A 23943-nucleotide genomic window follows, 5' to 3' on the forward strand; every position below is an offset into this window, starting at 1 on the left:
TAAAATTAGTTGTTAAAATGTCTTAGCATAGATCCTAGGATTAGCACTTGCTTGCTTGATAATAGATCCTCTAAAAAATATCTTCTTGATCCTTCTTGATCAGATGTCTCAATGTTGTATCATTTTCTCTATCCTCTATTCTTCTCTAATTGATTTTGTAATTCATTCTTTCATCATAACTTCTAAGTGACCTTGAATGCTCTATATGCAAACTATCATGTTCACTCCTTCAATTCCTTACATATTCACTCTCCTCTCTCATAAAGAGTTTAGGGATCCATCCTCCTTAAGAAGACTTAGGTGGCTTAGGGTTAGGTATGGATTTGTGGCTAAGATTCATCCATTTTTCCACTTAATCCTTCCCATTTTCTGATTGGTTGCATGTAATTACATAAGGAATCCAAATATAGATTTGTCCTTATCTTCAAAATATCAAAATATAATCTTATGTTGGTTCAAAAATGGTTTACATAGTTTTTTGTGTCACTACTAAAAAATATATCAAAATTATGTCACTCGGCATATGAAGTCTCTGATGCTCAACATGCACTATTATTTATACTAACTTGGCATCTACGTTACTTGACATTCACTTTTTACTTAGCTTTTGAACCACTCAGCATGGTCTATTTTCTCAACACTTGTGTGACTTGGCATATGAGTGACTTAGCACTTATTGCAACTTGGCATGGTCTAATATTTACATGTTGTGCTTGGCATGTATTACTAGTTTAGCATGACCTAAGTAAATGGCTTAAGTGTGTTGACACTCGTCAAAATCAATCCAAGATAAAAAATCTCCCCCTTTGACATGAATGTACAAAAAACTTGTATATATAATATTATCCTTAATCTCTTGAGAAAAACATATCCATGACTCAATTTATATACAAAATTTCAAAAAGTTGCAATAACTTGTATACCTCAAAATTTTATAACTCCCCTTGAGTTAATGTGTCTAACTTGTATCCAAAATCTATGCTCCTTTCTGAGTAAATATGTCTCTACTAATACACTTTGACTTTAATGCATTGTGTTACTAATACTCTTTCATCTAATATGCTCTCTCTTAGCTGATAACTATCCCTTTTGTTATTGATACACTTTAATGCATTGTGTTATTGATACTCTTTCATTTGATATGATCTCTATTAGCTGATAACTATCCCTTTTGTTATTGATACTCTTTCATCTAATACGCTCTCTCTTAGCTAATAACTATCCCTTTTGTTGCTTTATATTCTATTGCTATTCTCCCCCTTTCTTATTTTTCTCCCTTTTTGTTCATACTCCCCCATATGATTTTTCTGCCCCAAAAATATATCTCCCCCTTTTTGACACTTATGTCAAATTGGCTATACACTAATGGTGTGTTTGTCGAAAAAAGATTTATGGACATCCATTATTATCCTTAGAGTTGCATTGCAGTTATCACATGCAACATCCAATTACTTAATTTGGATTGCAAGCTCAATAACAAGGTGTACTAGACCATCTAAAGTAGAAAGATTGGAGTCTTTCTTCAATAAAGTGTCAGCATAGCCTAGCTCCTTGTGCATTATCTCCATATGTGGGGTGAAGGTAGCCTAAATACTTGTTAGTTTGGCTCTAATGTTAGCCTTGTCTATTTTTAAGACAACTAACTAACTTTGTGTTTGAAGCAATGTTCTAAAATGTTTATCACTTTGAGCTATATTTGTAGGTAATCTTGCATCTGATGCAAATATTTGGCTTTCCAAGCTCAGAATGTGACTTCGGGTCTCTTGGGTGAAGAGTGTAGGATAGCATAATTTTGCATACAATGAGAATATATTCTCAAATACCTTCTTCACATCCTCAACCTTGGTTGCTAAAGCAACTTGTTGTAGTGCCATCTCACTAGATATTTTCTCATTTACCTTACCTTGAAACTTCTTTTCAAACCATTCTAATAATTTTGCATTTGTATCAATGTCTTCATTACTGACCTTCTCCACTATATCTATCAGTTGTTCTATTAGTGTCTTGATCTCTTCAGAGTTGGCAAGCTAAATGCATCTAGAAGGATTTCTTTTATATCTTTAAGTGCTTGCATTTGCCTATGTTCTCTCGTAAGCATTTCTTGATGTTTTTTCCTTTCCAAGGCTTGCTATAAAATGCCTATTTGTTCCAATGTCATGGTACCATAATCATACTTTGGAGTAACAATTTCTTAATCAAGGCTTATGTCTCCATAGTGTGTTACCTTTTCAACCTTTGATGAGCTTGGGATTGGCACTAAGATCTACAATAGAGTAGCATCTGTGATCGACCTCTGAAGAGTTTGTGTAGAAGGAGTGCTAGATGATGGTAAGGCTACCAATGCTTGGATGGCCACTTGTTCATTCACCTTTGGTTTTCTCTCTTTACGCTTTCTTTGGTCTATTAGTATGACTTGGCTTGCACCTTGTTCTTGTGCTATAGGTACAGATGAATCCATCTATCTTGTTTCCTACTATTGTCCTATAGTTATGTCTTGTTCTTCTACTTTCTTCTCAACTGTGTCAACCTTAGTAGATGTATCTAATTTCATTTGGGTCAAAGGTTGTACAATATTAACTAAAAGGATGATGGAAGGTGGTTCTTGTGGATTCACCTTTTCCCTTATGACATTAGTTACTACCTTTTGTAGTTCTTCTACACTAACCAAAATAGGATTACCACATAGTTTTTCTTGCCAAGTAGATTGATCTAAAAGCTTCTTTAAATCTTCTATAGTAACAGGATTGATGTTCTAAACTAATGGATCAAAGGCATCCTTAACAATTATAGTTTTAGTGATTTTGGTTGTGTCATGAGGAGGATTGACACTCGGCAATTGTGTGTTATGCACACTCTATTCTTCTTGTTTCTCCTCAGTTGTTGTCTTGTCTCTCCTCCAATTGTGTTATCTTCATCATTTTCCTTATCATCATCTTTACACTTTGAAGGGTCAACTTCTTCATTCTTGACAGTGGTTAACCCATAAATGAGTTTCTATATTTGTGTTGATTTCTTAACATTATCAATATTATTTTGGAGAATGTTGAAGGCTCTATATTTAGGTGTGAACCTACTTGCATATTTCTTAACAACCTTAGCAATTTGTCCCTTTATCAACTCTGGCATTACTTGTGCTAATTTTGTTTCCCTGATTTGTCTTTCCACATTCATAAAATGATGTCATTTTTGTTCAAAAATATCATATAAGCTTTTAGGTATTAAGTTGGAAAATTCTAGTGGAGTGTTCTTAAACTTTGACATCATGACATATAATGCCTCTTCCACTTAGTTTTTCTCTTCTTTTCCTAGTTTATCAAAAATCAATATGACTAAAACTAGATTAATCAGCATTGCTCTTGACATTTTCACATAATTTTTCAAGATCAGAGAGAGGATTGTGACTTACCACCTTGAATTAACTATTATCATTTGATTTTTTCTTCTCTTCATTAGAATCTGGTTGAGCCACATACTTCCTTCTCTGTCTTTTCTATTGTTGTCCACCTTGCTCTATTTTCTTTGACTTTTCCTTGGCCTTTTGGGTAGTTTCACATGTGGTAGCCCTTGTAGTAGGTATAGTAGGATTTGGTTGACTTGGTTTTATAATTTTCTTTCCCCTTCACATGAGTTATACCTTGGCTTTCCTCTTCTATGACTCTGTAGGAATAAGTGCTTCCTCAACTTCTTCTCCCTCAGCACCTTTAGTCACCTTCTCTTCTTTTTCTTCTCCCAATCCTTGAGTTAAAGCTAGATATTTTTGACCTTGTGAATGTTCTTCCTCTTCATCCTATTCATCTTCTTCTTCTTCCTCCTCTACACCTTCGCCAAGTTTTACTTTTAACTTCTTTACTAGCTTGTCCTTTTTCTTGATTGTGGAGGTAGTCTTTAGTTCTATGGAAATCTTTGATTTCACCATCTCATAAGTTCTAAGAACTTTTGCAGTCTTGTCTACTTCTTCTACAAGTAGAGTTGTTATTGTTGTTGAGGCTTCATCTACATTTTCCTCATAACCTAAGGGTCTTTTTTATAGGTGATGTCAGGAATGGATTTAAATATAGGCTATTTAACTTCATTGTTGACTAGCTAAACATTTAAAACTTCTTTCCCTTCAACATTTTTTGAACTTGATGCCATTGTTACAAGCTAAGGTTTATGAAAATTTTGAATTGCGTAGGTTAGCTCTTGATAAATACCTTAGAAAATCTGACGAATTGGTAATGAATCTCTACATAAACCTTCTACAATCACTTCTGATAATTTTTAGATCATTGCTGGCTCCTCTCACTCTTTCTTGATTTTGAAATGATGAAAAATGAGCTCAAATTGTTCATATACCCTTTGAAAACCTTGCATTTAATGCTAAGTGCTTACATAGTTGTAAGCTCAGCAACAACCAATTTTGAGTTTATTCGACATCCATTGACATTTCCATCACTTGGAAGCTACTATGAACTTGGAACCAACTTTGTAGTCTGATAACTCAACATTAACTAGCATTCCACTTGGCACATATAGGAAACTTTTCATACTCGGCAATAACCTAAGAAACTTAAGGATTTGTCTTGAATTTCTAAAATCATCTTGTAGCTTTATTCATGCCAATGTATTCTTTTTAGTACTATCTTCTCTTAATATTGATGTATGATTTAACCTTTAAATATCAGTCCCACGTACCTCTTATTTTCCTAGTTTGATGAGGTGTGATCACTTCACCTATTGGGTGAAGTGATCCCTTCTCCATTTGTTGTGTTGCAAACATCTTTCTTTTTCCATATCTTGTTTAGCTCAACTCTGATGTGTTCAACATCTGCCTTGCCTTTTCCTTTATCAAATTCACAACTTGGTGACTTTGACCTTGTTGGACAATATTTACTAATGTGACCAATCTTCAAATAGCTAGAACATGTTGTTTGACTTAACCATCTTTTGTAATTTCCACTGAAGTGTGTCCTAATACAATTTTTAGGAACATGTCCATATTCTTGATAATAATGACAGCTATATCTTGTATTATAATGCCAATTGTAAGAGTTGCCATTATTTCTTACCTTTGTTGGCTTGTTTGATGACCACATGAATTTAGATCTGCATTCAAAAAGCTCATGTCCATACTTCTGACAATTGTATTAGTATCCTTAAAATATTTGTGTATGTAAGGTCCTAGTTCTGCATTCATGTGCCTGATGATCTTACCTATTGCACTTATGACAATGGGTCATGTTCTTAGGCTTTACATTCTGATTTGTACTCTTGCTCCTACACACATTAGTAGTATTTCCTTTCTTACCACAATTATGAAAAGTAGGTTTGAAGTTCTTACCTTTGATGTTCCTTTCTTCTACAACTTTGGATGATTCTCCTTCTTAAGTGTTTGTGTATCCCAATCCTAATGTATCATTGTTGGATCTAGGGGATCTCAATAAGTGCTCAAAGTATTTGATGGCTTCATTTGGCTTGTTGAAATTTTCAACAAATTCCTTTTTTGTCTTTAGGTCATTATGCAGTTGTTCATTCTACAACTTCAATGTAGTTATCTCAATGTCCTTGGCATTCGGTTCATAGTTGGCATTCATCATTTGAATTAGGCTATCCAGTTGCATGTTGGAGATCTTGGTTAGCTCTGTTGACTTCTCTTCCAATCTATTAGCTAGAATTCTTTTTTCTTCTTCAATCATAGCTTTGTTTTCCATATCTTTATTCTTTTGTTCAGTCACCTCACATAGTAGTATAGCTTGTGATTCTTGTTCTACCTTGAGATTTCTAATTTTGCTTAGCTTGGAATCTATTCTTTTCCATTAGATCTACAATTGCTACATCAAATTCATTGGAGTCACCATCTACAAATAACTTAGTAGTGTTTATCTCTTTATTTAATGTTTCATTCTCTACAATAGCAATCTCTTTCCTTCTCTTCAAGGATTTCTTTAGTTCCTCTCTTGCCTCATTTAGTTGATGTAGTATAAGATGTATTTCAATCTCTTTGTTTTCAATAGTCTTTCCCAACTTTTAGACCTCCATTTCAAGATCTTTCCTCAAAGTTGCAAAGATTTCCTTCTAGAGAACAAGGCTCTGATACCAATTGTTGGAATTACAAGAGGAAAGGTAAAAATCTAAGAGGTAGGGGGGTGAATCAGTAGCTTAAACATTGACTCATAAAAATTTCACCATACATTAATCATAGGCATTCAATAATAAAGTTGAAATAACATGTAAAACATATGCATCTAAATCATATAACCATGTAAGCATTCACACACATAACACAAGATATGATTACCCATAAATCCTCCAAGTGAGAAGGTAAAACTAGGGTGGGGATGACACCCAAAAATCTTCACTACTACGGTAATAAAGTGTATCCAATGAAGGTTACAATGTTTTGACCATGAAACATGATCTACCCTATGAAAGGTATGCCCTGTTAAAGGCTTACAAAGATTTTTAGATCTCACCTTGTTAGAGGATTTCAACACCCTATTAATAGTGTGCCTTGTTAGAGGACTTCAACTTAAAATTAATTAAGCACCCTATTAAAGGATTTCATACAACCTATTAGCACTACTTTGTTAAGAGATTTAACTTAAATCACCTACAAAAATGTCTCAACATAGATCTTGTGATTGGCACTTGCTTGTCTGCTAATAGATCACCTCTATACAATATCTTTTTGATCCTTATTGATCAGATGTCTTGATGTTGTATCCTTTTCCCTATCCTCTGCTCTTCTCTAACTAATTCTGAAATTCATTCTTTCATCATAACTTCTAAGTAACCTTGAATGCTCTACATGCAAACTATCTTGTTTGCTCATTCAATTCCTTACATATTCACTCTCCTCTATCATAGAGAGTTTTGGGCTTCATCCTCCTTAAGAATAATTAGGTGGCTTAGGGTTAGGTATGAATGTGCCACTGAGACTCATCCATTTTCCCACTTAATCCTTCTCATTTTCTAATTGGTTGCATGTAATTGCATAGGGAATCCAAATATAGATTTGTCCTTATCTTCAAAATATCAAAATATAATCTTAAGTCAGCTCAAAAATAGTTTACGTAGTTGTTTGTGCCATTACAAACAAATATGTCAACAATGTGTCACTTAGCATGTGAAGTTTATGATGCTTGGTATTTTCTATTATTTATACCATGACTCAGCACCTATATTACTTAGCATTCACTATTTGTTCAACTCCTGAATCACTTAGCATGGTCTATCTACTTGGTACTTGAGTGACTCGGCATATGAGTGACTCGACACTTATTGCAACTTGGCATGGTATAATATATACATGTTGTGCTTGACATGTATTAATAGTTTGACATGAACTAAGTCAATGGCTTAAGTGTGTTGACACTCACTTGTCAAAACCAATCTGAGATCAAGAGGGAGATGGTGAGGGGGTATCACTACTTGATATTTCTTGTACATTAGTATTAGAGACGCCAATGGTAGTACTTGACATAGTTTTATTCTCCTCCTTATGTTCCTTAATGTGAGGTTCTAACACATGCAGTTCTTCTTGACCTATGGTAGAAATGTATACACTTGTGTGTTTGTTTGGTTCCTCTACCTCTTGCTCCTCCTCATCTTCATCTAAGGGCTTCTCTTGGTAAGTAACTAGAGTGTTAGGGGTTCTAACATGGATTAGTGACATGCTGCCTTGTAGATTCAACACACTTGAACTCATTTCATCACTCTCATCATCTTGAATAGTAATTATCTCAATATCCATTTCTTGTGTTACCTCATTTGTTATGAGACCAAAATACTTTTCCAAAGTAACTCATTTTTTCTAAATTACAACTTTAGTCTTATTTTACAAGATCATAAAATTTTTGAACTTAGGAACAAATTGGTTCCTATACTTCTCCAAAATTGTGCCTTTTCCCTCTTGTGACAAATCATACATAACCTTAGCTAATGTGCTAGTTCTTATGTCTTTCTCAATTTTTGTTGCTTGTTTCCACCTTCTATCAAGTCTATTGTAGAAATTTATTGGAATTTTGTTCTTTGATTCAAAACTATCCAACTTCTAATTTTTTCCATCATGTCTACCATTGATTCTTCAATGTTAGATTTATCCTCATCACTTAATGTATCATATTTTACATATCCAAACTAGATAAACTAACAGATTTCATATTTCAATACATACCTCATCAATAGCTTGTGTTCTCCTTTTGGTTGGGCCCTTAACTAGTCTTCTCCTCTTTGGTTTTGATCCACTAGACTCAATAGTCTTTACTATTCTTTTCTTTGCAGACTAATTGACACTAGCTGTTGGTTGAGTCCTTGGTTTGGTAGGTGGTGGAGGAAAGAGGGGTGTCACCACTAGCTTCTTTTTAGTTCCTTTAGCCTTCTTCCTAGGTGGTGAGACAACTACTAGGGATTTCCCTTCGACTCCTTCTTCTTCTTCCTCTTCCTCATCACCACTACCCTTTTCTTCATTTTTTCCAAGACCTTGTGTGATCTATAGAGATTTTTTGCTCTCATCTTGGGTCCCTAGCTTTGCCTCTAGGTCTTTAATTAGTTTCTTCTTTTTCTTATCCTTAAAAGCTATCTTGATGTCTATAGTGATTCTTTCCTTAGCTTCCTCAAATTTTCCAAAGGATTTTGCCTTATTATCAATTTCTTCTTTTAGTAATGAAACAATGTTTGCATTAACTGTGTCACTATCAACCTCATAATCAAATGCTATTAGCCATGCCTTCCTCAACTTTACTAACTACACAAATGTGTTATCTATATCTACTAAGAAACATATATCATTATAATGTTTCATTACCAATTTTTCTAGTAAAATCACACTCATCTTCATTCTTTTCTTGAACTCTCAAAAATAGGTGTTCGTGATATTTTCAAAATTCTCTCCTAATTGAGTAATATATTCATTGATTTTCCTTATCACTAGTTTTTTTTTTCCCAAGTAATATCACCAATACCAAGAAAATTCCTTTGAATATAAAAGTAAATACACTTAGCAAGTGATCCAAACTTACACATTGTGTTTGTTGGTGTTTGAAACTACTAAGCAACAAAATGCTCAATATCACAGTGAAATTACTCACACAATCTAAGGATTAGCCAATTCCTAGTAGCAATTACATGAATAAACCACTTTGAGCCAACTTTGACAAAACCAAAGGATAGTTTCCTACTCTTTAGGCTCTACTACACCAAGGCAAGTATACCTAGGGATGATTCCAATGTAAACTATGGTACAAAATTATCTTTGTTTCATTTTGATTCTCATATTTTACCCTTAGGCACATACATGGTTTATCAACTTTCTCTAAAGGCTTCTCAAATCTATACGCATCCCCTATAAGAAAATTTGGTTATAATTCTCCTAGAATTTACAAATATTCTTGGAATTAGTGCCTATCTAAAACTCAGAAAACTATATGCAAATGAGTGGTAGCCAACATTTGTAACTTTAAATAGAATGGAATGAAATGGTTTTGATTTTTAAAAAATGATTTGATATGTAGCTGCAGAATTCACCCTTGCTTACTTCTGACTTATGTGACTAGTGCCTTATCCATTGGGAAGAAAATTAACTATTGACAGGAGATCTAATTCAAATAACTTGTAAATGAATTAATCAATTGTAATCACCCATTTCCATTCTTATGAAGTATCCTTTCTATAAACTCATAAACCCTACTGATTCATTGAAGCATTTCTATAATTCCTTAAATTAAAAGCAATAGTAATATCAACATACAACCCATCCAGATTGCATTTAGCCAAATTAAACCTTATTTAAAATGAATTCAAAGTAAACAAACCGATAAAAAGGAGACATAAATTGATGACACAAATATAGTGTAAATACCCCTTTGTATTATCCTGTCAGATGACTAATACAATGACCAATAGAAATCAATTTAAAACCTAGAATAGATTTCTATTTTTGTCATTCCCATGTGTCATCAGAGAGTACAATTGGAAGCAAACTCAAAACATCTACATACTATTGGGCCGATTGACTGTACTTTTCTTGAAAATAAATAAATTATACCAGTTTTGGACCCTCACATTGCCTTGAAAACTCATTTATATAGGCATGAGTTGCAACAAGAAAAGGGCAGATGTGATTGATAGGTGTCCTTCAAAAAATATTTTTACATACACCTATAAAAAAAAGACAAAATGCAAATAATAGAAAGGCTAATACATCAAACATTCCTCTGTGGGTCCACTTCTGTTATTTCCTTTGGAAAGGCAAAAATACTTTGATCAGATTCCTTTAGCATTCTGGTTCCTTGGGATAGATGGCCATCAAATGTGACAGTGATGAGTAATTTCCTACTACCTGAGGGTCCTCTTTGTCTTTATCATCAGTAGTAGAGGTGGCTTCTACTTTTGTACCCTCTTCTTTATCATCATCCTCCACCTCATCATCTCCTTTTGTTTGTTCTGTAGACATAAACTCTTCCTTCCACTTATTGTAGGTAGTGTCCTATGGCCAGTCAAAATTTAGAACTTCTCTTTATGCAGTTACTAAAGAATTTGCATTTGCCTCTAAATCAACAAAATCTTTTCTGATGATATTATAGAATAACTGTACTTTTACCAACTCCTCATTTTTCATTGCCCATAACAATGGCACATTTCATTTATAACCTTATTTATTCTTTCACAAAAGACTTCATCTAACTCCCTCTTCCATTCTTCCTTTTCCTTTATTTTATCAATTGTTTTTAGAGCACGAGGGAATAAATCAAAAATTTTCACAAAATACTTGGAAAAACAAATAGTTAATCTTCTATAGAAAGAATCTTGATTATCATAAAAACCTTGCAACTTATTTAGTAAATCAAAAATTTCTTCTATCTGATGATATGTTTGCTAAATAATAGATATACACATAGTAGTGATATCCTCATTTCTCTCTATCCATTTTTCTACAATGGGTTTGAATACAAATTCAATTCTTTTCAATTCATGCCTGATAGTTGAAAACCCTACTAACTGATCAAAAAATGTGGGCCATTCTATCCTATCTATTAAATACATGATACCCTGCCTCAATTTTTCTTCATACTAATTATTAAGTTCCACATGAATTGCATATAACTTATATTTCTCCTCTTCAAAATCCTCTATAGTATAGAACTGAGGCCTTTGTATCTCAATAGTTGGTGTTGATTTAAAAGGCTCAACAGGTGGTTGTGGAGGGTATGCAATTCTGGGTTTACTAGTCTCTCCTAATTTTCATTTCCCAAGAATCTTCTCCATTTGAGTTACTTTATTTTCTAATGATTTTATTTGCATACACCTCTCCTCATATGCTTTCAAAACTTCCTCAAACCTAGCATTGATTTGGGAAAATTTATCTTCCTCTTGGCTAGACACCATGCTACCAAATTTTAGCATCTCTAATGTCATCCCAATTATTTGTTTACTACCTATCTCACTAGCCCTGAACACTGTCAATGCACCAGTGTGATTTGTAGTGGGAATCTCATGAATTTTGGTATTTTCCCTTTTTTCCATGGACCATATAACAAGGGCTTGGTGGTCATCACTAAATTTGACTCCTCTACGAGCTTGTAGTATTTCTTCACCAGTCCTTAGTTGAACATCCCTCTATTTCCTTACTAAATAAAAATTGATTGCATTTGCTATATCCCATTCTAGTAGAAGGAGGACTCTTGACTATCTAACTATCTGCCTCCTAGCTTCAAGAGTAAATTGAGCAAAATCATTCAAAAATTTAGATTTCATCTCTTCCTTAATATCTGAATCAGGTTTGTTTAGTTTCTTAGCCTTGATCTTCTCACATGTTTTCTCAAAATTTCCCATGTTTAACCTCCACAAAAATTGAGCAAAAGCCCTATATTTTACAACATTCTCATCATTAATAAAACTTTCAAAGGTTTGGGCAACTATCAGATAAATTTCCTTACCTTGATAATCAGCAACAATTAAATCCAAGGAAGGCATAGGAGGTTCTTTTGGTTCTCCAATCTCCAAATCTGTGGATGTAACAATTACATCCCCTTCTCCACCAATTTGTCTAAGCTTCTCCTTTAGAGATGCTTCATCATCTATCTAGATTGGGGACTAGCTTGGGGAGTATTGTTCTTTTTGAGAAGAAGAAGACCCCTACTCTAATTTTTGCCTTTTTGGAGAGCTGGCTATAGATGGACTTCTTGACCTTGGCCTCTGATGAAGGGGTGCCTATTGCACACTTTGAACCATGACATAACCTGCCCTTCTCTACAATGTATACTGGTCAGGAGCCACTATATTTTTGCTGCTTATCTTCCTTTGTACTTCTACAACCTTGTCTGGATATGTCTCAATATACATGGCTTTCTTTTCATTCATAGTTTGGATGATCACAACAAAATTATTCATTAATGCTTGCATTTTGGCTCCCTAATATTTTTTTTCTTTCAATGGGTCATACTGGGGGTCAAAAGCATTAATAAATTCTAGGATCTTACTGAATACTATCCATTTTTATTTCCTCAGTTCTTATTCTTGCAAAGTGAAAATATTTTTGATTATATCCTCCAGATAATAAACTTGTTGTACCATGCAAGAAGCTTTCACCCTCTCTCTTAAACGGGTCATAGAATCCTTCAAGATCAATAAATATGGCATGAGATTTTGCCATGTGTTATATCGATCTAAAAACAAATTCAGGTGCTTCCACCCCTTCCTGACAAAGACAAAATTGTGTACCACAATAAAAATTGGAAAAAAGGTACCCTTCTTAGACAATTCCCTCTCATCTATAGTGCCTATTTGCCATAGGAGCTCAGCTATCCCTATCTTCAAGGGCACATGAAAAGGAAACACATGTGGCTTTCCCAAAAAAACCATATACTCTTATTACAGTTGAAACATTATAAGGGACTATATCCCCCCAATTATGACTAACCAATAGTCCTTGTGCATGGTCCTTAGGTTTGACCAATTCTAACAATGCTTGTGGAATTATGGGGCCATCCCCTTTCAAAAGCAGCCTAAGCTTTGCTGCAAATTATCTATCAAATCTCACATAACTGGCATCTATAGCTTTTGAAGTCATATCTAAACTCCATAGTTGCACTGGATTCCTCTCTCCATCCCTGGTCATTTCCCACTCCATACCCTTGGAGAAGAAGGTAAATCCCTTGTACAAGCATACATTCATAAGAAATGAATACCAACATAATGGTTTGTCCACTTTTCCCCATGCTATCCCCGCCAGACCATTGTGAATTTCTTTCACAAGAAAAGTAGCAAAATCTAGAAGAGTGCTCATCCCAAATTGAAGAGTTTGAGCCATGATAAGGACAATAAAGCCTAGGATTTGATCAACTTCATCCATCCCAAAAATCTTTCAAAGAGAAAAATATAATGCTTGAGCTCTCAGGTTGAAATTCCTTCTTAGAAATGGCTCTGGGGTGCTAGTTGTAATCATAGGCAAGGTGCCAATTTTAGCAACATACTCCTACAATGGCCCTATTCTTAGGTAAATCCTTTGTGCATCATACCTTTCTTGAAGGTCATCCATATCAATAGTTTCATGCACAAAATGGTTAGGATTGAGGTTGAGAACCTCACTAATTAATTAAGGGAAAAGCCTAAAGAGATTCACTCCAACATGGTTCTTTACCCACCCTATAATCAGATCATATTTCTTGGCCAAATCTATCAACAAATCACTATCAAAGAAAACTGTGGGGATTGTTAATTTACCAATGTCAAGCTCTCATACATTGCTCATAGGAGTGTCCAATTTTCACTCTGAAAACCATTTCTTAAACAACTCGAGACCCACCATAGAAACCTAGGCATCTCTTACCCAATTTGCTCTGTCATAAAAACCTTCTGCTATAGCTACTCTTGGGTGTTTTGGAATGATTTCCCTCCCTTTAGTTATTTCATGTATCAATAAGGGGAATTATTCAAGAAAATCACTGTGCACAGAACACTTCAAATAATCCATTTGTTTGGTGAACTCTTTTCGGGGAGGCATTTTGAATAAAACCCTAGAAATTTTATAACAACATATACTTGAATTTTTTAAAGAGTCACAAAGTACTTACCTACTAGAATTCACACTTCTACACTATGTGATTTCTTCCGCAATTTTATTGGATTGCTAGCTAAAATTTCTATGCCATAGCTCTGAGAATTTTGTATGCCCTGATGTTCTTTCTGTGCTTTGGTGATTCATTAATGGTGAGATCGTGAGTTTTTTTCATACATTGAAATCACACAAACAAAATCTGAACCATATTTAGTCTTAGTAACCATTACCTCCAAATTGCAACCAAATTTGAATCCTATCCATAGATTTTCACTAGATCAGACAGCTTTGATTTAAAAGGAAACAAGCTTTATGGCTTTAAAAAACAAGGCTAGGTGTTGCAATACCGCTTGCCCACATTTCTTAAATTTCTTGCACCTTAGAATTGTGGGGAAGCATCGCTCATTGATCAAGACAAGATCAATGATCAAATCAATTCACATTTGAACAAAATCCAGTTAGCTATACTGACCAATAGGAAGCCTTTATATGAGTTTGTGCCTTCTGACAACTTCCATGCCAACGAGTCCCATATCTTCTTTTGAGTGAGCAAGTGCTTAATGTCATTATTTCCACGTGGCAAGCTAGTGCATTCTCGCTTTCCTTATTGATTGAGAATTTCCTAATTGTAGGATTATGCCAGTTGTTGATTTTTGAAAGATCAACGGTGACACTTATTATACCCTACAGGGTTTCTGAGTTAAAATTTTAGACGTCACCATGGACACGTGTTCACATGGTGCATACCTGGTTTACTTAAACTTCATTCAAGTTCTTAATGTGGGAAAATGCCCTTCGTTGATCAGGATAGGATCAATAATGTGAAATAATTTTTCATTTTATGCTTGCATCATCCACTTGGGTGAATGAAATGACTGCTTTCAATCTATATGCTCTGACTCATTTTATTATTGCATTAATTTTTGAAACTTTCCATGTCCACATCATAAGTATTTCTAGCTAAGCACAAGTAGTAGACCACATGGATTGACTCAATGTTCTTCCATAATTTGGCCCCACTATGACATGCATTGCAAAGGTGCATACCCACATTCCTTATTTGACTAGCAGCTTCATAATGTGGGCCTGCACTAGCCCTTGATCTTTGATGGATCTACGATCTAACAAAACTTTAGTTGATCTAGCAAATGAAACACTTTATTTGCATAACTAGCAGTACATATCAGCAATTGTTTTACAGCTTGTCACACTATAGCACACACTGACAATTCTTGACCCCACCTTGCCATATGTATAAAAATTGCTTGCCCACATTATTTATCTCTTGCACAGCTTCAAAATGCAGGTATGCATTGACCTTTGATCTTTGACAGATCTACGGTTATAGAATCAAGTATCTTAAACACCATGTTGGCTAAAGTGATGAATAAAAAAAAATTCCAACCATGCCAACTTGTCTGAAACTTGCCATGGAAGACATCTCAACATCATCCTTGAGAATGGTAGGCCCATCGTGTTAGACTATGCCACTTGTCCTATTGATGCTTCCTCGCATTATTTATTTCATGAGTATCTCCTTCTTGTGGGAAAGCGCTAGCCCTTGATTCAAATGAAATCAATGGTTGATGCTTCTTTGTGATAAAGGCATATCTCTATTAGTAACTCAACCAATGATATTGCAGAAAATCTAGAATGTGCATGAAAAGTACTGACAAACCTGCAAAAGTTTCTAACAACTTATGACTCCCCACAAACTTTACAGTTCACTGAAACTTTAAAAAGGCAAGGGCTATGTGTCACCGAGTCGCATGCCCACATTATTTAAAAACCTTGCATCTCAAAAATGTGGAAATGCAACACCCATTGATTTGAACAAGATCAATGATTATAAAGACTTTGTCTCATCAGAGGTATTTCCTAATAGAACAATCAAACAATTTACAGGCCAAGCACGACCAGGTAAAGTTTAGACAAAATTATAATGAATTCATGCTTGTGCAAGCCCTTCCTTGGGGTAAAAACAATAAAAAATTTTGAGCATTTTTAAAACTAGGGAAATCTAAGGGTTTGAAAAATATAAGGAACAAAACCCTAATTTGCAAGATTTTAAGACTCAAATGATTTTTCACTAAAATTTTCCATAATTACTGCATTGTGAAAAATCAGACCAACAATGTTCTTTGCCTTCTTGATGGATGTTAGGTTTTATGCTAGTTGAAGTTTCTATAAATCTACAAGGTCATATTCATGATCATTAATGACAATCTTCCATGCCTAATCTAATGCCATACATGAGACATTGTTCAATTTTCTAGATTAATAGAATTTGTGAGCAATCACTCTTACTACAAATTCAATTAATGGTGATAGATAACCATCACCCATTCCACTTGGCTCTTGTGTTAGATTCAACTTCTTCACAACTCAGACTTCTCATATTTTTCTTCTTATCTAGTGTGGAATAACTAGTAACCTTGTGAATCATTTTCTTGGTTATCTTGACTAGTCCATTTTGTAGATAAAACTTCATTTATGAATCTTTCTTAGTACAACCTTGATCCATTCGATCTTAAAATTTCTTAGAAACTCTAGGACATGAGTTAACCCTTTCCTCTTAATAATTTTGCACATGTAGCAACTCACATTGCGTATCATGATTACCTTGGGTGGTATTGAAGATAACACACCCATTGAATCACCTTTCATTGTGATCTCAAGAAAAGCATAGAATTTAGGTGGAGGACAAGTGTGACTCCTCACCAATTTAATGTTGCTAACCTCTACTCCTTGACTCTTTCTTGCACTTGATGAAGCAACCATTTTTCTCTATGTTAGGGTTTAAAACTTCTTCTCTCTAGATAACTCAACACTACTCAAATCTTCATTTGATAAATCTTTTGTCTCATATTTTCTCTTTAAATTGCCTTAGGATCTATTTTTCACTCAAATTTCTCTATGCTCTCAAATTTTTTATTCAAGGTATGAAATAATGTCTTCAAATTTTGATATATAGTTCCTTTTTTCTCCATTTATGGTCTCCATTATTTCTATGTGTTGACATATTAGTCAAGTTTGTTATTAGTGATATACACTTATTTAGATTGTAAATAGCTACCAAGCTTATTGTAGAGTTAATAGTGTTTACCAAGCATTTCAGTTGTTGCCAAGTTCTACAATTGCTACCAAGTCCTTTGGATAGATTCTAGTGTTTACTGAGCAGTTATAGTTATAGTGAAGATCATTAGTGTAAATTGTGCATCTCAGTGTATGTAGTGTTTACTAGTACAAATTGAGCTATTCAATGCTTATTGAGTTCATAATTTATGTGATGTGATTCCAATGTTAGCTAAGCTACTTTGTATTAACCAAGTGACTTAGTTTATACCAAGCTCAAGGAGATAGTGCTTACCAAGTCATACAATGTAAACCAAGAGACTTAGTTTATATGACGAGTTTCATAGTATCTACCGAGTCACTAATGCAGACTGAGTTCAAGACAACTTGGAAGTGATCACTATGGACTGAGCTTCTATGTCTACCAAGTGCATGATGATGCCAAGGATTGACAATGGATGTCATGTATTAGATTTTCACCAAGTTTGTCTTCAAAGCCTAAGTGTCTACACTTGAGCCGACTTTGTGATTTTTGTGTAAACTTGTATTGTGGCTAAATTTTTAATTTGTATAATTGGATTGGTATATATGTAGTGTATTGTATCATATCCAAATGTGCAAGTGTAAGAGTGTGAATGTGAATGCAATGTAATTGAATGTAATCTTAAGAGAAGAGCAAAAAGAGAGAACTACAAAGGCTACAGAAGTACAAGGAGTAGAAAAGACATATCTTTCATAGCAAGGTGATTAGTACATAAAGGAATCTCATTCAACAAACCAAGTTGTAGATCAGAGATTAGCTACTGCTTCATCCTAATAGGTGGATCGGTCAAATCCTTAAACAAGGTAGACCTAATAGTCTTTTATAAATCTCCTTACCAAGTGCATACTTCATTGTATGTTTATAAACCCTTTCAAAAGGTGGATCTACCAGTCCTTATTGTTCCTAACAGGGAAAATCATCAGAAGTGGTCAATGTAAGCCTTAACTGGCCAACTTTATATTGTAATACTAAATCTTGTGGGTATCATCCCCACCCTAGTTTTACTTTCTATTTGGAAGGTTTCTGGGTCATCAAATCTTTGTGTTAAAGTGTTATGAATGCTTTCATGTTTTTAGTTTCATATGCATGCAATTAGATCAGATTATATTTGAAGAATTAATGCTAATTGGACTATTGGATTAAGAGTTGAATTGTTGAAGTTTTAGAAATTATTGATTCATCCCTCCCCTCTCAGTAACTTAGCATAGTCTAAAATATTTCAAACAATTGGTATTAGGGCATTGTGCTTCTCAGAAGAAATTTTAACAACTTGAGTAAAGATCAAGGCCATGGAGATATTCATACTTGACAAAGCTATTGACAATCAAAATCTAGATTTGGAAATGGCTATTGCCCAACTCAAGAAAGCAAAGGAGCAACTTTCTCAATCCCTGCAAAGAAGAAAAGAACTTGCAATTCAAATGAATGGTCATCTCTACATTGAAGAAAGAATTGAAGATCTTCATTCAAGAAATTTAGATGAAGCAAAAGAAGCAATCAAAGAACTCCTAGAAAAGAATGGTTCCCTATAAGAAGAAGTAAGAGAACTGAGAAGACAACAATAAATTTTGTTAGAAAGGCTATGTGAAGTCATGGAGTAGAAGAAAATGATAAAAGAAGAGATAGAAGGAAGAAAAAATGAAATATAGAAAAAATCCCTTCAGTAAGTAGACCTTATTGATTAGATCTCCAATGCAAATGAAGAAATCATGAGCCTAAGATCTAAAAATGAAAGATTGTGAAATGATTTAAACTCTAAAAGGAAAGTCAATGAAAGAATGATGAAATCCCCAGCAGACATGAATCAATTGAATGAGAAAAATCTCTATAGACAAAAAGGAAAAGCATGAATTGGATATACAAAAGAAGGAGAATCATCCAAGCAAGGAGCTCAAAAGAATCAAAGACCTACTTGCAATCACTATGGTAAGAAAGGTCATACATCAAACAAATGTTGGAGCAATGGAAAAGCAAAATTCAATGGAAAATGCTACAATTACAATCAACATGGTCATAAGGCTAATGAATGCAAAGAGAAACCCAAATTTGAAGGTAAATGCCACAAATGTAAGAAACATGGACACAAGTCATCAAAATGAAAAACCAAGACATTGAATCCAATAGAACAAATTGTGAAAGCAATATTTGGTTGGGACTACAACACTTGGTGCAAATGTCATTATTGTGGAGAATTTGAACACATTGGAATGTATTATGTAAAACATAATTTGAGGAAAAGAGACACTACTAAAAGATGTTTCATTTATACAAAACTTGGTCATTTTGCCAAGAACTACATGAATACTTGTTCAATGGGTTCCAAAAAAAAATTAGACAGAAATGGGTTCCAAAGTCTACTAAGAATGAAAGTCCAAGCCATGGTAAAAAAGTCACTCAAGAATTGGGTGACTCTACCATTTCAACTTAAGTTCTCAAGGGAGAACTAGAACTAGGCTATTAAAGAATACATCCAAAATAGTTCTAGTTGAAAGAACAACATGATCCATATATATATTTAGGATACAAAGGGATCATAGAATGAAAAGGGTACTAGTGTCTACCAAATTACCTTCTCTACTAAGTGAGGTTGAGTCATAAAATCCATTGAGCGAGGTTGGGAGTAATAAAGATGCATATGGTTACTAAGTCACGAAGACTTCATTGAGTGTTCAATGCAAAGAAATGGATGACAGTCAATCAACATGATTTCAATTGATCTACCTTTCATACTAAGCATTTATGGTGAAATTTGATAAAAGACATAGAATCAAAGTCATTCCTATCATAAAATTCTCGAGAGCTATTGTAAAGTGCAATCTTCAAAGCATCCAAGCAATTTGAGTGAATTGTCAGTGAAAGATTTCTAATTCTCTCAAAACCCTACTGAGTGAAGATGGCATCTAGTAGTAGCAAGGTAAAGAGAGGATTAGATATGTTGGTTCATGGTGAATGGAAGGCATCAGATTTCAAACTCACCCCAGCAATTGAAGAAACCCTAGATCTAAGTGGAACATGGTCTCAAATCCCTCCAAAGGTACTATTGATCAATGATATTCACACTCACCTTAAAAGTGTTATTCAAGATATTGAAACTTTGGAAATGGATGATTCCCTAGGTAAACTATTGTGAAAGGAGTTGTGAAACCCGAGCATGAACATCTAGAAACTAAAGGGTTAACTCAGATCCCTCACATGCCCCATGAATTTCAAGTAAAATGGATTAGGTTTATCCTTAGTCAAGCGCATAATGGATAATTATGGTTAGAGAAACTAGTATTGATCACAAAGAAGATGATTCATCAAATCACTAATCTCCCAATGCTAGCCAAAGCTAAAATGACCAAAACCCTAGGTTGGGCAAAACTCGAAAAGAAAACCCTAATAGAATGGGATGGTAGAGAAATGAAAATTAGTAGTTTCATACACATGGAGTTGAAATTTGGCATCCATATTAGAGCACATAAGATTTATAGCTCGAGTAGGTTAAACAATGTGTCATGTGAAGTAGTTGACCTTGCATACAAGGCAGTAAAGAATAATCTGTCTTTCATCCTTGCCAAGCTACTATTGAAAGAGTTCAACAAAAATATGGAAAGCATCGGTACTTCAAAGAATAACCCATGTAAGTTTGGTTCCCTATTAATCTATTTATTCTTTTATGTTCAAAATTTGTTCCCTTTAAAAGGCACTACTATTTGAAGAAAAGATGTGCTTTTAGATTAATGAATTTATCGCTGAGATGGGTGAAAATTACAATAGTATTATGGATAACTATTTTGATGCATTTAAGGTTCTACCCTTTTCTTGACCAAAGGAAAAGATGAGGATGGGAAAGATGAGAATGAGGAAGAATCTAAGGAAGAAAAACCAGTAAGGAAAAAGGGCAAGGTAATTATTACCAAGCCAACCAAGCCATTCACTATAGTGTTTACTAGGAGATCAAGGAAGAAATATGACAAGGAAGGAGGAGACATTATATTTAGAAAACCTCCACCCACCTTCCAAGATAGCTAAAGAGTAGAAGCAAATAAAAGATCTTGTGATTGAAAAAATGGGAAAATGGAAATAGTCACTAGACTATCTTGCTTCTTAGCTCCCTAGCATTTCGTTAGATAATATTAAGCCAAGATGGGAATTTTCCATGAAAACTATCAAAGACATAGATGTGAAAACTCTGAGGTAGCTTATACCAAGCATATGAGATGCAAAGATAAAAGAGTCACTAAAGAAAAATGAAGAAAAATTGACTCTAAAGTTCAACACTTGTCTGATTTTGATGAAAGACATTGAACATATTGTAGGGAATGCAAAAAACACTTGGAAAAATATCTATCTATTACATAAACCAAGTGATTGTCTTGTTGATGTTAAAGATGATGATGATGATAAAGAAGAGAAAGATGAAGAAGAAAATGTTGAAGAAGCAACTCATTTTGATAATGTAGAAGATGAAAAGGAATAAGGGAAAGAGGCTACCAAGGAACCAAAGAAAGATGATGAGGAAACTAATCTAGTTAAGATAGTTACAGTAGTCATTGCCTCAGTTCCTTACTCTCCAAGAAAACCAGTGACAACATCAAGTGTAGAGACAACCCAAGAAAGATTAATTGTGACCACCAAATGACAAATCAAATGTCCAATCACTCTTTGCTCCTATTTAACTCAACACATCATTGATTGAAGTGACCTCCACTTCATCTACCAAGCTGCAGACTCTCACCTCTTCTATCGAGTTGGCTACTTTATTTTTGAGCACATCAGTTGTGAATACATAAATTTTGAATTATTCACATATTTCTAGTAATATTCCTTGAATGAGTGTAGTATCAGTTTTTATAGGCAGTCCTAGTATATCTACAATTATTTCCATTTTGGGCACACAAGAAATTTGTGCATGGATAGTTGAGACTAAGGCTCAATTGAGCACAAAATTTTTGGGTAAAGGAAAAGAGATGGAGGAAGAGATTAACCTTGATGAGGAAATTGTAATCCCTAATTAGGAAATTTCCAAGCTAACTCCAAACCAAATGTAGTCATTTGGTGAACTCCTCTAGAAGAAGGCTAAATAGAAAAGATTAAGAGAGGAAAGAGATAAGGAATTCAAAATTATTGAGGATACAAAGAACATTTTGGCAGAGGCCATAGGCATTAAGGTTGATTCTTCACAACCAATTTTGTATTAACTAGTTGAAGCAATTCAAAGGCTCAATAAGAATACTAATGGATAGGATAAGCTAGTGCAGAAGGTAGAGAAGAAATTTGAGAATAAAGTGTTGGAGCACATTGCTCAACAAATTACATTTTATCAAGTAGAACTTTCTACAATTTTGGGTTCTTTGGAAACATCTTGTACAAATGTATCATCACTTTTTGGTAAGTTATGTGATGTTTGTAATTTTACCAAGGAAATAAAGAAGAAAATTGTCCAAAATAGATGAAGATCTTAAGGCTAGTGCTCAGTAGCTCAACTTGACCCTAGTTTGAGTTCTATTCACTTCAAAAGGATAAGATTTTTGACAGATATGCAAGTAGAATTACTTAGAGAAGAGACAAGGATCAGATCTACATTGTTAGATATACATCATATGATTCTTCCCAACATGGATGCATTGCAAAAACACATTGTATATTCTAAATCTCTCATCCATGACAAAAATTTCTCCATAGCAGACCATATGATAGAGCTATCAATAGAAGTGCAAATTGCTCTACATAAAAGAAAGGTCTTGCAAGAGGACTAGGATAAGACCTTGGCAATTATACTCAAGGTACATTCAAAATTCTTATCTCATTTTGGCATTAACATGTAAATAAATAAAATGCATCTTTGGCATTAATGTCAAAAAGAGGGAGAAAGGTATATGTATAGGGAATACATACTATGAATAAGGAGAAAGATATATGTTATGGGGGAGAAAATGTAATAAGTTGTAAAATCAATGGGGGAGAAAGGTATGCATAGTAAGTATATGTGAAGAACCTTACCATGTACAGATATATATCTTACAAAGTCAATTTTGAAAAAATCTCAAAAATAGTATACTCTACTAAGCTAAGAATCACTAGGTGATGGATAAAAGGTATTTAGGAAACTTTTTGAATTCAATTTTGGATGATAAGTGTTTTTTCCACTAATGCCAAAGGGGGAGATTGTTTACATATCAGTCAAGTTTGTTATTAGTGACATACACTTATTGAGATTGTAAATAGCTACCAAGCTTATTACACGGTTAATAGTGTTTACCAAGCATTTCAATTGTTGTCAAGTTCTATAGTTGTTACCGATTCCTTTGGATAGATTCCAGTGTTTACCAAGAAGTTATAGTTACAGTGAAGATCAATAGTCTAAACTATGCATCTTAGTGTATGCCATGTTTACTAGTGCAAACCAAGCTATTTAGTGCTTACCAATTTTGTAATTTATGTGATGCAAGTCTAGTGCTAATTGAGCTACTTAGTGTTAACCAACTGACTTAGTTTATACTAAGCTCAAGGAGATAGTGCTTATCAAGTCATACAATGTAAACCAAGAGACTCAATTTATATGATGAGTTTCACAGTATCTACCGAGTCACTTGTGTAGACCAAGTTCAAGACTACTTGGAAGTGATCAATATGGACTGTTCTTCTACATCTATTTAGTGCATGATGATTCCAAGCATTGATAGTGGATGTCGTGTATTGGAACTTCATCAAGTCAGTCTTTAGAGCTTGAGTGTCTACACTTGATCTAACTTTGTGATTTTTGTGTAAACTTGTATTGTGGACGACTTTTTAATTTGTATAATTT

This window comes from Cupressus sempervirens, chromosome 8 (genome assembly GCF_028749045.1).
Source record: "Cupressus sempervirens isolate cs-2001-9-10 chromosome 8, ASM2874904v1, whole genome shotgun sequence".
Classification (NCBI taxonomy): Eukaryota; Viridiplantae; Streptophyta; class Pinopsida; order Cupressales; family Cupressaceae; genus Cupressus; species Cupressus sempervirens.